We start from the raw sequence: 16,641 nt of genomic DNA on the forward strand, positions 1-16,641 counted from the left end.
GGGCAGAGGTTACTGTCAGGGATCTGTGGCTTTACACTATGGGCACGGCACCGCAACCAAGTGAAAAGCGGGAAGATGCGGCAGAGACGGCCGCCTCTGTTTATCTGTGCCATGAAGTACATTACTTTACACAGACTGGGGGCTTTGCCGGCTCTCTTCCCACCTGAGAATTGCTGTTGTTGTACTTTGTAATATGTAGGAATATGTCGCGATTTTTATTGTCCCTTCAAAAAGGAACGAATAGATGGATTATTAATTATTAATTTACACCACTCCCTACAGCACATAACGCTAATATTGTAAATGCACGCATATATAATTGTTTTATACAATTCAGAGACACGGGGGGCATGGGGCATATCTGGGCAGCACTGGGCACAATGCATGAAACAACCCTGGGCATGGTGCCAGTGCATCTTATGGCCACACTCGTGCCTCTTTTGAGTCCCTAGTTCACTAATCTGCACATTTTGGGGGACTTTGAAAGGAAATCGGATCAACTGGAAGAAAAACTCACGCGAGCTCAGGGAAAACTTGAAGAGTCCACGCCCACCGTTTCTTTTTTTGAATCCTGGATTGATAATAATAATAATAATAATAATAATAATAATAATAATAATAATAATAATAATAATAATAATGAAATTTACTTCAGCTACTCTTAAAAGCTAATAGTTCTGTAATGGCACTTTACATGGCTGTGTGGTTCCTTATTGCGTGAAAACGAATGCATCTCTTTCTCTAATGGGTTTTTGCTGTGAAGTTGGTTCTTAGAGCTTGGAAAAAGTTTCTTAAAAGGATAATTAAAATTAAATATTTCATAAATTCATTAATATGCCACCTAGCAAGATACCAACAAGTCAAAATAACGTGAACTCAACATGTGTGTGTTACTGTATACAGAAAGAGTCCTTGAGAAAAATTAGGAAGTCATTGGTATTTCATAAATCTATTAACTTATGTTCGAGGTTTTTTATGGAATTTGTTTCGGATCTCAGTAGAAGGATATTTCTGGATTCTTCATGTGGATGATTGTTTTTGGGAACCAATGAGTGACCTGTGGCATTGCTCTGAAGAGCCACTTTGGTATCTTATTTTTTAAGAGTGCTATATGCGCTCTCTCGGGAAGTCTCTGCAGCAGTCATAGTTTAATAGCAGCTGAGAAGAATTCCAAAGTAACTATAATAATAATAATAATAATAATAATAATAATAATAATAATAATAACTTTAGCATAGGATTTTCCAGCCGCTCTTGATCACGTGGGCTTGTACAGCGGGTGTAAGGCAGGAAGTGGCCCCGGACGAGGGTCCATCCATTGCATTGCAGGGTCCACACTACACACATCTCCACTGGGCTAATTTGGAATTACCAGCCAACCAAAGCAGAACGTGTTGTGGGCTTTGAGAATAAAATCCGAGTGGTGACGGAACGGCAAAGAACAAAAGGAACCAGCAACCATTGCGCTATACCGTTTCTTCTTCTTCTTTTTCTTTTATTATTATTATTATTATTATTATTATTATTATTATTATTATTATTATTATTACTACTACTGCCTGTCAGCTGTGTGGATGTTAATCATCCTATTTTACTGTTATTGTATTTTTCTGTCTGGGTCTGCATAGTCAGGTAATCAGAAAGTACTGGTATTTCATTAAAATTAGTATTATTTAAAATATTTTTGAATGTTTAAATAAAAAAGAAAGTTTCCAGGCTCAGAAACATGTTTAGTAATATTTTTATTTTCATTTTTTACTAAAACTAAAATAGCTTGGAGTATCAAGATAAAAGGTAAACACTGGACTACATTCATTAAAACGGAGCTTCTAAAATGTCACTTCATTGGATTGTGTGGCTCCAGCAACGCTTGACAAAGAACCGTATAGTTCTGGGAAGGGTCCTTTATATCTGAAGTGGGTCCTTTCAGCTTTGAAACTGTGTCGAATTTGTGGACAAAAACAGAGATTTTAAACGTCTAGTTCGTGATCTAAAAGCATAAAACAAGTCAAGAAAACCTAAACGCAGCGTTATTGTATGCAGCGAAAGTCCGTTCAAAAATCAGGAACTTCACAAATCCATTATTATTATTATTATTATTATTATTATTATTATTATTATTATTATTATCGCTGTTGTTGTTTCATAGCAAGTCTTTTGTATGACACGGGGACGGCATACTGTACGTTCATCTCCATCATTTTCCGGTTGATTTCATGGTTGTCCCCACAGCCTGTTTAGCTGCATATTGCACAGCGAACTCCCCCGCGTTAAACTAACACTTAAAGTGTTTCAAATATTTTTGTGGGCCCACCCTCTCCCCATGTGCACATTTAACGGTTATTTTGAGTGCGCGACACACCGGGGGTGTTCTTTTCTACGATCCCCGCACTTGTGATTTGTGGCTCAGATTTCTTCTAATGGTTCATTTCTGGTTGTTTTTTCCCCTGCAACTTGCATCTTGCATTTTATTTTCTTCGTTTGCTTTCTGCGAGCAGGAAAATCCAATCTCTATTAAGTCTGTCATCCTGTTTTTGATGGGCCTCGACTCCAACTAAATGAGCGGATACGCCTGCTAGATTTATCCTAAAATAGAACTTGTTTCAGTATTTTAGGATACAGCAGAAATCCTTATTTCTTCCGGAGAAAACTTTATAATGAGTGTAAGAACTTCCCTTTTCAATATTTGTGCAACTTTATCTCGAGCACAACTTGCGTTTGTGACGCAAATCCGTTCTTAAATGTGAAAAAAAGTCTAGGAAATTTATTTGCTCCTGGAAATGAAAACAGAGCCATTCAAGAAGTTACTTCTGATTAATTTAAAGCATGAAACACGCAAGTTCAGCGATGTGATCTGGCAGTAAATGTGACCACTGTAAATAAACCGTTCATGTTTAAGAAATAATCTCATTATTATTATTATTATTATTATTATTATTATTATTATTATTATTATTATTATTATTATTATTATTATAAGAGGCTCCATCTTCCCCGCGATCCTGTTCTGGTGGTGATGATGATGATGGTAAAAACTTCGTGCTGGTCAGTGTGTGTATTTGCAGGCTACACAAACAGCACAATGACCAGAGTTAAATGAACTCTTCTAGCATTAAAGCGCTCATTTATAATGTAAATGGATAGAATGAGGGTCTCCACATAAACACTCTAAGTGTCACTTTAGCAGTAGTGCACGTTCCAGTAATAAGACATGTAGCTTACACGTAAGTGGCTAAATAAAGAGATCCATCGCCGTGTGGTCCTCTCGCTGTTCTACGCTGGCATTGTCACCGCTGCCACTCCACTTTACGTGATTGGATGCTCAGGTGACAGTTTCGCGGGACTCTGCACACGTGACAATACTACTTATTCGAATCCACTACGGAAAGAGACATCCATATAAAGGTTCTAGAAAGAGCTTTACTTTATTTCGGTCAGTAACAAGTTCCTAGAATACCTAGAATATTTGATAACTGGTTTCTGAAATTCCAAAAGATTCTTAATTTTAAAAGGACTCTCGCTGAAGTCTCCGTTCAGGTTCCCGTCATCCTGCTGGTCGCCTTTGGACATTGAAGATTTCTGTTTTGAACTCATTAACCTTTCCCAAACCCCAAGGGATCAATTGCATATGCAAACACCCCTTCCCAGAATTAAAGTGTTCTTAGTCTCGCAGAGGCCACTGAAGTGCCAATGCAGAGGCGATGATTTGAGCGGTGGGTCGTTGATGAGGCCGCCTCACCAAGTAACAGTAAAGGAGCTTCTGCAGAAATAATAAATACACGTACACGAGTATATATATATATATATATATATATATATATATATATATATATATATATATATATATATATATATATATATATATATATATATATATAAGAAATTAAAAGACAACATCAAAATATGGCAGTTCTTGCAAAAAGTTATCATGCATAAGCAGCATATAACGAATTTAATGTTATATACTTTTCATACCCGATATTCCAGCACCCCCAAATTTAAATAGCCCCGACTCTCAATCTAAAATCTCTGACGTACACACGTTTGCGGCAAGCGGAACAATGACGTGTGTCTCGTAAAGAAAAACATGTAATTTTATTTTGAACTAAATATAATAAATTTAGTATCTGTATCAGCAAGCAGAATCTGATTTAACATGCGCATACTGAGTATACAAACATACACTGATAGATAGATAGATAGATAGATAGATAGATAGATAGATAGATAGAAAGGCGCTATATAATAGATAGATAGATAGAGTGAAAGGCGCTATATAATAGATAGATAGAGTGAAAGGCACTATATAATAGATAGATAGATAGATAGATATGTGAAAGGCGCTATATAACAGCTCTAAAATGTACTGCTAAGCCGCCAACGAACACCCGAGAGTATGTAATTGTAAAAACTAAGAGGAAATGATTTAACAGGCACGTACTGAGTACACATACGTAAACCATGAAATAAATAAATAAATAAATAAATATGTAGGGCTAAGCCACCAACGAACACCCCGAGAGTATGGAAATCTACATATTGTGACAAAGAGGGTGATGACAAAATTGGGTGCCATCATTAAAATTCCCCTTGATTTCCTCTAGGGGGCGCTCTGTCCTGCAGCACATTTGGCCACAGGTGGGCTCATCCCTCCATGGTGTGCTAATAAGTGCCTCTGGGGGTCTTTTCTGCCCACTGCAATCAGTCAATTCAATGCTTCCTTCTGATGTACTTGTTAAGTTCATTTTGAAATATCTTGCATCCACACTTTTTATTTTTATTTTCTTCCTTATCCTAACTAGAACCACAAGTAGCACTATTGTGTTGTATTTTCAATTTAGCCTTACGCTTTTTAGCGCCTTTGATTCTTCCTTTACATGTTCTCCCCGTGTTCACGTGGGTTTCTTCTCACAGTCCAAAGAGTTACGTAAATTGCCTATAGAGTGTGTGTGTGTGTGTGTGTGTGTGTGTGTGTGTGTGTGTGTGTGTGTGTGTGTGTGTGTGTGTGTTCATTCACCCCGTAATGGACTGGCGCCCTGCCCATGTGTTCTTCCTGCCTGGCCTCCTATGATTGCTGGGATTGGCTTCAGCGGCTCTGACCCTGCTTTGGGTAAGAAATAAAGGAAGAGATTGTTGGATGGATGGGTGGTCACCATTAAAAAGAACGGTGCCAATGTGGTTGTTCCGAGTTGGACATCAGGAGAAATACTTCAGGCTAACAAGGGAACCATCCACGGGAAGGATCCTCAAAGAGCCTTTAATTTATTGAGACGTGTGGCAAGTCCCATAAATAATCAAGCTGTGAAATCCCACTGGGTTCCTGATTTTTAACAGGACTCTCATTGCATAATCACGCAGGCTCAGTTCAGGTTTTCGTGGTCTGTTGTATCATTTTAGGTCACCTCATGGACATTAAAGATTTCTGTTTTGTCCACACAACCCTTCACAAAATGAACTGCGTCTTTGTCAAGGATTGGGGGCTACGAGGAACCATATGACCCAGTAAAGTGCCACACAGCAAAATTACAGTGTGCGTTCACCAGTGTGTGTGTGTGTGGATATATAGATCTATAGATATGTGTGTGCAGCTATATAGACATATAAAGAGGTAGAGATTTTAGTTTAGATAAACGTTATCAGTCTCATGAGGAATTCAGAAGCATACAAGCCACAGAAACATAAAAAAGCACGAATACAGACTCATGGGACAGGTAATAAAACTAATCAATCAATCAATAAATAAATAAATAAATAAAAAATGGATAAATGCATATTGTTCATCTATTTCAAAATGAACTGAACGACTACATCAGAAGGTAGCATTGAATTGCCGGATATAGCAGCGGGCAGAAAAGACCCCCAGAGGCACTTCTTAGCCCACCGTGGAGGAATGAGCGCACCTGTGGCTGAAAGTGCTGCAGGAGAGAGCGCCCCCTGGAGGGAATCGAGGGGAATTTTAATGATGGCACCCAATTTTGTCACCACCCTCTTTGTCACAATATGTAGATTTCCATACTCTCGGGGTGTTCGTTGGTGGCTTAGCCTTACGTATGTATTTATTTATTTATTTATTTATTTATTTATTTATTTATTTATTTCATGGTTTACGTATGTGTACTCAGTACGTGCCTGTTAAATGATTTCCTCTTAGTTTTTACAATTCGATTAAATGTGTACTGTATATTTATATGACATGACTTCTTTACGAGACACACGTCAGTGATTTTATATTGAGGGTCGAGGCTTTTTAAATTTGCTGGGGGTTGCTGGCGTATTGAGTATGAGGAATATACAACATTGAATTCGTGATATTGTATGTTGCCTATTCATGATATCTTTCTCTAAAAACTGCAGTATTTTGATGTTTTGTTTGAATTTCATCAAGAAGTAATTAAGATGCGTCACTGCCCCTGAATTTCATCCGCCACAATCCGTCCAAGACTCGTCCATCACAATACAAAGGCGACCCCAGAAAACCCCGGAGGGTCACGTGTTACAAGCGGGGCTCCCTGAGACATGGCGTTGTCGCCCACCGCACCCAAAGCCAGTTGAGGTCTGCTGGGGTAAATTCGGCCTTGCAATCGTGAGGTGTCCCTGCAGTGCTGGTGTGTGTGTGTGTGTGTGTGTGTGTGCGTGCGGGTTATTGAGGAGTTTCGAGGTTTCACGTTGAGTGTTAGGAGTGAATTTCAAAGCCGTGTGGAGCGGTTTAAGTAACACTTTCATGATCGCCCCCTCCCTTTATTGCCACCATAAGTCATGATTCATATCCGGATGGGCTTTTTTTTTTTTTTTTGACCCTTGTACACTCACATCTAAAGTGACATTTTTCCGAGTTAAATATAGAATTGAAAGGAATCGACTGCTCTCAATCAGCAGACATAACAATCTGGGGAAAGGATGTCAGGAGGGCCCAGCAGGCAGCGAGATGCAGTTATTTCAGGTGCGGGGCAATCCGGCCACGGCAACATTAAAAAGACGGAGGCGGAGAGAAAGTGAGCGATCGGGCTTAGTCCCGTGGAAGTGCGTGTTTAGTGACACTCGTGAGACCACCGGAACCCGGAGAGCCCACAAGCTGGCGGTTTATGAGTGTGGGCACCTGGGAAAGGGAGCGGTGTGTTTGTAAAGGCCACGAAGTAGCTGGGGGTTTGTGGGGGTGCCGAATATGAAGGGTAAGCAGTGAGCCGTCTGTAGAGGGGACTACACTTTAAGAAACCCGGGGGTCGGGGGTTTGAGGTTCGAAAAATTATATATGGCACCTTTTTACAATGTCTAGAAACAAACCAATTAGGAAACATCTGGCGATGCCTTTCATTCTTTATATATATATATATATATATATATATATATATATATATATATATATATATATATATATATATATATATATATATATATCTACACATCTCTTAACAATGCTTTTTCTATCCATTTCCCTGTCTCGTCATATTTTAAAGTTCCTTTCACGTCTGTCTATAATATACCGCCATTCATATAAGTATCTTTATCAAAAGCCATTTGTACTTTCCTTTTAATTTTTCTTTTTATCTCTATCTGTATATCTATCCATCTATTATAAGGTGCCTTTCGTATCTGTCTTTCTGTTTAGTGCAATTTGTACTTATAATGTATCATCGATTACATATATTTAATATCTACCTATAGCGCCAATTTTACTTTTAAAATATTTTATAGTGCCTTTATATCTATTTTTCTATTTAGTGCCATTTTCTCTTTTCTATCTATCTATCTATCTATCTATCTATCTATCTATCTATCTATCTATCTATCTATCTATCTATTTAACGCATTTTACGTTTATTATGTAGTCCCTGAATCGCGGGTGGCCACTGACATGTCTGTTTTCACAAATTTCGCGTTGCGGGCCACACGTAATGCTGAAGTCAAGTCGCAGGTGAATTTTAAAGGCGATATCATATTTCAATGCAGATTTGATTCCCGAGAAATCCTGTCAAGCCATTTCTTTCGTGTACTTATACCTACTTACTTACCGTACCTGTGCACGCTGCAACATATTAATTTTCATACTCTTTTGTTTCTTTTGTATTATGATATGTAGTTATATTGCAGCCAAATTAGTTTATTACTCGTCCCTAAGAGTGAATTAGATGACAATAAAGTTTTCGCATGAGGTACAGCCTTCATGTGAATAAGTTCCTCCAAAAATGTGCCAATTGGAATCAAACCATGGAGCTGGGAAAACACAAAAGGATTGTAACTGTTTATGGCTTAAACAGATAATTTTAAAAATGTACAAAGACCCTTCGGCGAGTGCCCGATTTTGCTGATCTTTAATGCGAAGCGCTGGTCCGCAGCGCGGTGCTGATTCCTCAAAAACTCTCCGGTCAGTTCTTCCGTCAAGAATGTGAGGCTTCATGTTCTCGTAAAAACTTTGATAATTTTTAAGAACTTGATAAAATACTTGAGTTTTACTTTATAATTTTTTTTAAAATATTGCATTTATGAATTTGTTGTTATATCTATCTGTTTAGTAAACTTGTAACATAATGTATCTTGTTAAAAGCTCTGTTAATACTATCTTGCATTAAAGATATTTCATACATTTGTAGTGAATAGGGTTATTCTTATGAAAAGTGAGAAGAAAAAGAAATCCGAAAGACAAAATATATTCAACAGAATTAAAAATGAAGAATTAAAACGAAAAGGGTGCGTGTCACAGTACAGCAGGAGACACAGCGGCCTCTGCTGGCGGACACGTGTAAGCGTCTGTTTGGAGTACTAAATCTGAAGGCCCAGAAATAAGGCGAACACCGGGGAAGGGTTATTGATTACTTATTAATTATATAAAAAAATTATATTAATTTTTCAAAATACTCTGCTTTAACTGAGTACAATTTAAGTATACGTTAACACTACTTTGTGTCTACAATTTTGATTTTTTTCTTTTTTTCAAATGAGTTGCAGGGAAGAAACACGAAAGACAACGAGAGAGAATGAGGAGTGAGATTAGGGCATATTGGGCCAAGGCAATATTATTATTATTATTATTATTATTATTATTATTATTATTATTATTATTATTACAAGCCCTTTGATATGTAAAAAGCTTGCACTGCATGGCAACTGTGAGAAATGTTATTGCTCATCATGCACCCACATCCATTATGTAGTGCCTTACATATCTATCTATCTATCTATCTATCTATCTATCTATCTATCTATCTATCTATCTATCTAATCCTGCCAACTACACTATCTATCTATCTATCTATCTATCTATCTATCTATCTATCTATCTATCTATCTATCTATCTATCTATCTATCTATCTATCTTATAGAACCTTTCACTTATATAGCGCCCTTCATATCTCTCTATCTGTGTCTTCTGTAGATGAAAAGGCCTGTTGCTCTCAGTGGCTTTCTGATGGTGTTGCCTAAAAAGGTTTCTGTTGGATTTTGAAGGACCTGTCCAGGGTGTGACGCTTTTCCTTTCCCAGTTTGTTCATTTCTTCCTTTGACTAAGAAATACGCAGACATTCAGGCCTTCATCAACATCTTTGACTCCTGTTTGTTAATGTCAAGTTTCCACTAATGTAATGGTTTCTTTACACACACACACACTCCAGGTGCAGGTTACACTCTTTCCAATCCCATTGTTTCATTGCTGAAGTGGACTTGAACTTTTCTGAGTGTGAATTCATAAGCTGATCATGCCCTGGAGAAGACCTTGGATGGAATATTCAGATTTCCATTCGTTTATGGGGCATTATTGCTCCCTGCTGCAAAACGGAGAAGATGGCCAAGATGACTATTTCTGGCTCTGTTTGTTTTAGGAAGGAACTTTCCCAAATTTACTGGGACTGTGCTATTGTTGCTTGCCTTCTGTTTGGCTGGTGGCCAGTTTTAGGTAAAGAGGACGCAGCTTGTGCCTTATTCCTGGCCTACTGGACTGCGAGGTCTTAGACGTCTTCTGCAGACCCCACGAAACTTCAAAGTGAGGGGCTTGACGTGCCTGAAAGTGTTAATTACAGTCTGAATTAGTTATCATTGATGTGATGAGCACATTTATCCCACAAATTGCTTGGCAACAAAAAACAAAACACAATGATCCTGCACTCTAAATTCTAAAAATGAAATCTGTGTTATTAATGCTTTTATTTTTGTTTGACATGCAGCAAACCTCTGCCATTCATCACATTCCTGTATTCTAATGTTTAATTCATATAAAAACAATCAAACACATGAAAGTAGAAAGCATCTGCAAGGCTCCTGCCAGGGAGGCAATGCCATCCCAAGTCAAGAGGGGGTGCTGTTGTTAATGCAGTCTCCCTTTTCTTTCACAGTTCAGAGTAGACAGCCAGAAGGTGAATTACATCACTTCCTCTCTAGCTCAGGAGGCCCCGCCCCTTCCCACCCTGACAACAGCTGGAAGGAAGCGTTCATTGTGGTCCTACGACTGACAGCGATGGAGCGCCACAGCCAGTAGCGTTTATTTGTGTGAGGCCTTTGTCTGGACGGCGATTGTTGGTATTTTGCACCTTTTCTCACGCCTTGTGTACCAATCTCTGTTTTTACCATCATTAAATTAGGTTTTCCTACAGTGGCACCCCAAATCTTCTTGCTGCCTAATGTTCATTATTTTACAGCTTACTTATATATATATAAAATGCCAAGAGCGTAATCCATCTGTCACACCATTACTCGCAAACCACTTGGTTAGTACCTTGCTCTTCATTTTAATCAAAAACTTCTGATGTGATACACATTAGTGAAGCAAGAAAAATAAAAAAATGTGGCTAATGGCATCCATCACAAAGTTATCGGGCTCTGTGACTTTCTTATGGCAAACTGCACGTGCACACTGAGCAAGAAAGGTGACGTGGAAGGGACACAAAGAAGAGCAGCAGCATCTTCTGAGCATCAAGCAAATTGCAGAAGATGATTACGCAATAGAAAGAGGAAGAATGACTGAAAACCGTCTAAAAGCAGCTTTCTCTCAAACGTTCTTTCTGGTTTTTGACTCATTCTTGCTTTTTTTCTTTTATCATCTTTTATCGGCTTTGGCATTTAGGGCAGTGAGACACAAGTTACTTAAGAATTTTCTCTTTTTTACATGGACACATTTCACAAAGTTGGCCACTGTCAGGCATTGGTCACCTATCAATACCATTTATTAGACTCTCTCTTATTTTCTTCTCCAATGAATATGGGAGAAAGGCAGGTCTTCAATTTTAAAAGTGTGATTTTGTGTGATCCTGTCGTTTCCTGTCCGAAGATTAGTTTAATTTTCCAGAGCTATTCATTTAACGAGTTGTGCTCCCTACCTAAGATGGGTTGAAATCTAAGTAACCAGTGTAGGCCTCGGCTTTAACATGTACATGTTAGCATGCAATGCACATGGCTCTGCTATATGCCATTTGGTATGAGATTCATAAAAGCAGTGTTAGTGTTTGTGATGCACCATCTGTTGGAATGATAAAAGAAATTATTTTTATTACTACAAATGTTTGTGATGCGCCATCTGTTGGAATGACAAATGCAATGCATTGTATTACTATAAGTGCAATGCTTTTTATTAGCAGAAATGTTTGTGATGCGCCATCTGTTGGAATGGCAAATGCAATGCTTTTTATTATTACAAAAATATTTGTAATATCTGCTGGAATAACAAATGCAATGCATATGTCTCTATTATACACCATTTAGTATGAGATTCTTAAAAGCAGTGTTATTGTTTATGATGTGCCATCTGTTGGAGCGAGAAATGCAATGCATTGTATTACTACCAGTGCAATACTTTTTATTAGTACAAATGTTTGTGATGCACCATTTGTTGGAATGACAAATGCAATGCATATCTCTCTATTATATACCAATTCATTTTGAGATTCTTAAAAGCAGTGTTATTGTTTATGATGAGCCATCTGTTGGAATGACAGAGACATAGCAACCAGACACACACATAGACAGACACTTATCCTTTTATTAAGGTGGAGAGTTTAGCAAAACAACACGCGTTTTGTCTGTTGTGAGCATGCGCCTGGATGACATAACATGTGAATTGCTGTATGCAACACGAGAAGCGTGTCTTTTTTTTGTGGACTATTCTTGCTGCTGTCCAGTACGATTCTATCAGAAACATTGCTTTGTCCATTCTTCATGATAACTCAAGCTTAATTTTTTTTCACCACCACTACAACCTACATGGGGTAAGTAACTTACAAATGTCATTTTTTGGGGTGCTGTGTTCCTTTAAATGCATTTAAGGTGTGTGAACCTTGACCCGGACACAGATAGACGGACATCATTTGTTGCACCCAACACACTCGTTTATTTACAATTTATATTTACAACTACATCAGTGCACGTCCCAGTGCTTCCAGCACCGATCCCCCAAAGTCCAGGCCTCACAGTCTAGATGCCTTTCTGGCCGCCTCCAGTCCTCTTCTTCCACCCGACTTCCACTACTGAATGAAGGGAGGCGGCCCCTTATATAGGAACCCGGATGGGCTCCAGCTGCATCCCGGCATTCCTCTGCAGACACACCCCAGTGTGGCGGAAGTGCCGGCTGCGCACCCGGAAGCCCTCCGGGTGTCCCCTGTCTTCTTCCCCCCAGCACTTCCTGGTGTGGCGGAAGTGCTGGGCTCCAGGTTTCTTCTGGCACCGGGGCGCCACCTGGCGGTGGCCACGGGCCCCTACAGGGTTGGGCTTCCAAGCCCTCTACCCGTGGCCCCCAATACAACCAGGGCGGTCACCCACTTGCGGTCTGGAGGAGGTACAAGCCCTCCTCCGGTCCTCCTGGCGTCCCGGCTGGGCTCCACCCCCAGCCGCCTGTGACAGGTGCCATTTTGTTCAGAGAATTAAAGGGCACGCACAAAACCAGTAGCCAAGGAGCGAGACGTGAGGAAAACAAGAGAGAGACAGAGGGACTGTGAAATGTCCGCCTACACATCAGGCGTGTGAATTCAGTGCAGTGCTTGGCATGTGGCAAATTCATGTTTTCCTTTTAGGAGCTTTCTAGAATTCTTTTTTTCTTCGATCCGCAGTTGGTCGAATCCGAGGATGTGGACATGGAGGACGGACTGTATAAAATTCGTGAACAATCGTTAAAATGAGCACAGAAGAAGGACCGAATGTCAGAGGTGATAAGAGGCCAGGGAGGGCCGAGGCCCGTTTATGAGTTTTCTTCTTCAAGGCCTCACACCATCTGGACATTTTCTGTGCTGCTCAGCAGAACGACTGCATTAAAATTAATAGGTGGAATCATTCATATTATTCTTCCCGGTGTAGGCCCTTCTGCCCAAAACCATCCCTGTAAAGCAGACCCTCACAACGTAAGCCGTCGTTAAAATATTTAGAAGCAGGCCTACAGCAGGAGGCGCTCCGAAATCGGTTGGTTTGCTTTGAGTGGATTGACCTCCTAAAGGGTTAATTCCGTTTGTTTTGGTTAAACACAAATGTTAATGTCATTTTTGGCTGCGCTGTCCCTCAGGGGACAGCATTTGCATTCCTTTGGCATGTTTGTAGGTTCTTGTAGTGACCTTCTTCACAATATTGCTAAACTACAGCCAAGCGAAGCCCACACAGTGATTTGTTTGCATCTAGAGATTCGTCTTTTTATGAAATATAAATAAACAGGCATATGAAAATTATTTGCAGCTGACCATGAGAAATTGTAAAAAAAGAGAAAAAGAACTTCCATACGCACTCATTTTCTCTTTGCATAAATATCAGTTTTCCAAAAGGATGCAACTGCACGCCCGTCATGAAGAGAAACGACTTGTCCTGTCACTTCAGTCACCGGCCTCGTCTCTACATGAGGGATATGCCACCGGTAAAAAAGATCAGGCGGGCACCCTACGTGAATGAAAGGAAGCTCGACCTGGCCGTCTACCAGGTCAATGTCTAGTGGCAGTCGTGGAAACCTACCTCCTCGATTTACACACGACTTGAATTAGGACCTTAGTATGACGCAGCGAGTCATCGGCCGCTCAGCTGGTGACACTCGCTTTCACAAACAAGTGACGAATATTGTGTTCCAAGAAGGACGTCTTTATTCCCGGCGCCTCCTGACTCACCACTATGAGAAAAGGCCACCTTATGATGTACCACTCGATATGTGCTAATGTCTAGTAATGCAAGTCTTTGAGAACATCAGAACAAGGTGGACGAGATCAGGCCACTCAGCCCATCACAGCTCACCAGTCCTCTTCACTTCACACTTCCAAATTATCATCAAGTTGAGCTTTGACGGGTCCCTCAAGTCCTACTGTCTACCACACTCGCAGGCCACGGTGGGCCATCTAGCCAGGACCACTCAAAATGAAGGATGCTCAGGGATCTTTAATGACCACAGAGAGTCAGGGTCTCGGTTTTACGTCTCATCTGAAGGGACGGCACCATTTTTACAGCACGGTGTCCCCGTCACTACACTGGGACATTGGGTTCCATGCCCAGACCACAGAGTCAGCGCCTCATCACCAACACCTCTTCCAGCAGCAGTCCAAGCTTCTCTAGGATGGTGTAATGAAATAAAAGAGAGGAACAGCAGATCAAGTGTTGGGGGAATTCCCAGTATAATGGAGGAGATCCTGAGAAATCGTGAAAGACTGGAACAACGGTCAAAATCTGTGAAAGTAGGCACTTGACATCGAGATGATAGTCCAGGGGGCTTTTATGTACAAATGACAGGAAACTACAGAGATACAGGAAACGGAATGATGGAAATGACGTCTTCGTTCTTCAATGAAAGGGAGCCGGAGGTGAAGTCATCAACCAGGGACCGGAAGTGGCGTCTTCAGGTAAGCAGGAAGTGGTCCTGTTGCGCTCCTTTAGGCCCCTTGGCTGCCCCCGAAGCACACGTGTCTCCCATCCAAGCACTGGCCGGGCCTGAACGTGCTGAGCTTCGGGTGGACAACCTCTTCAGAAGTGCAGGTGGTGTGGACACTTTGATATTTTCATGAAAACATTTTTCAGACATCATTACAAACTTCATAGGGTAAGGGTCATGCAATGAAAATGTCGTTTTTTGGGGGTGGATATTCCTTTAAGGCCCAGCCAATGAGGAGCACAGCAGCGCAGGCCACATGACGTTGATCAGTCAGATGAGACTCTTGACCAATGAGCGAGCGGGACAGGAGGACCTTAAATTCAAAAAGACAGACTGACGTTGACTTCCCGTTTATGATGTGTGTTGATTTTTTTCGGAAGTTTCTATTTAAGAATATTTTAGCAAAAAAATGCACGTGTTTTGGATATTTTGTGCATACAGCTGGATAGCCAGCATGTGGGTTACACGACGCGAGCAACGTGAGAATTTCTTTCCATGGATGTTCTTCTCATCATTTGCTGTTGCACATCATTGGTCACCAGGGGCTTGTGTTCGATCTTAGACTTCTTTATCTGCATGAAAGCATGAGATTAACATTTTTTTCTCCATCATCATAAAGCACATGGAGTAAATAACATATTAAAATAAAAATCACTTTTGAGTAGGGCGTTCCTTTAAGTCGGGGGGTCCTCAAGTTCAGTCCCGGAGGGCTGCACTTTTCTTTCAACTCAATTGCTTAATTGGCGATCAACAGAGAGTTTTTCATCGGATGGCAAGTTGATATTTTCATCTCATGTCAGGTCATTCTTCAATGGTAGATTCTTTTTCTTTCCGGGGATATCAACCAAAGGATTTGTGGTCCAGAGCAGATGAGAAGTTCTCAGTCCTTCACTTTGTTTTTTCCTCGTCTGTTTGTTTCCACATAATTTCTTTAAATGATGTCACGCGTGTGGGCTTACAAGGCCGATTTTGGGGTTACACGGTGCAAGTAATGGGAGAACGGAGGAGAAGTTCCTCAAAGAGGACCACTGACAGCCTCTTCAACCGAATCCAACTCCACCATTTCCAACAACAGCGTTTAAAAGAGAGCCATGGCAGGAAGCCATCGTCACTTGAGAAAGTCCAACACTGGAAGACAGTCTGGTGGCATTGGCTCACTTTTTTTTTGCTCATATTTTTCTGCCCATCCTTTGCCTTGTGGGTCCCATTTGGGACCCCAACTCTTCATGCAACTGTATTTTCATTGTAGAAAAGTTAGACGATGAGGCACTGGCCCCTTCCTCATTTGCATGTGTCAGTCTTTGTTCTTTATTTATTAGTTTCCTATTTGTTGTAATAAATTTTATTTGAGGTTTGGAAATCCATGGACTTTAAATATTCAATTATTTCCCGTGATCCTGTATAGGGTGGTCCAGATCTAATTATGCAATTTTCATTACGCTATAACTTATTAAGTTTATTACATAGAAAATCACCCGAAAAATCCCGGACCGTCGAGAAGTAATGACATGAAGAATCATCTTCACGCTGAATTGGAATCATCCTCACATAAATCAAAGTCATCCAGACGATCTGGATCTGCATAATTAGATCTGGACCACCCTGTAGTTAGAATATAGCGGGTTGGATGATGGATGGATGGATGGATGGATGGATATTGTTATTCACTTTGTTATATTTCTTTAACGTTATGCTTTGAATTCTCCTGCAATGTGAAATGTTATCCGCTCAAGACTCCCAAACAATTCTAAAAATTCCTATTAGAGGGGGAAACTCTGTGAAAAACCCCAGCCACTATGGCTTTTTTTTTTTTTCTATTGCGTCTCCCAAA

The sequence above is a fragment of the Polypterus senegalus genome, chromosome 16, assembly GCF_016835505.1.
Source record: "Polypterus senegalus isolate Bchr_013 chromosome 16, ASM1683550v1, whole genome shotgun sequence".
Taxonomy (NCBI): domain Eukaryota; kingdom Metazoa; phylum Chordata; class Cladistia; order Polypteriformes; family Polypteridae; genus Polypterus; species Polypterus senegalus.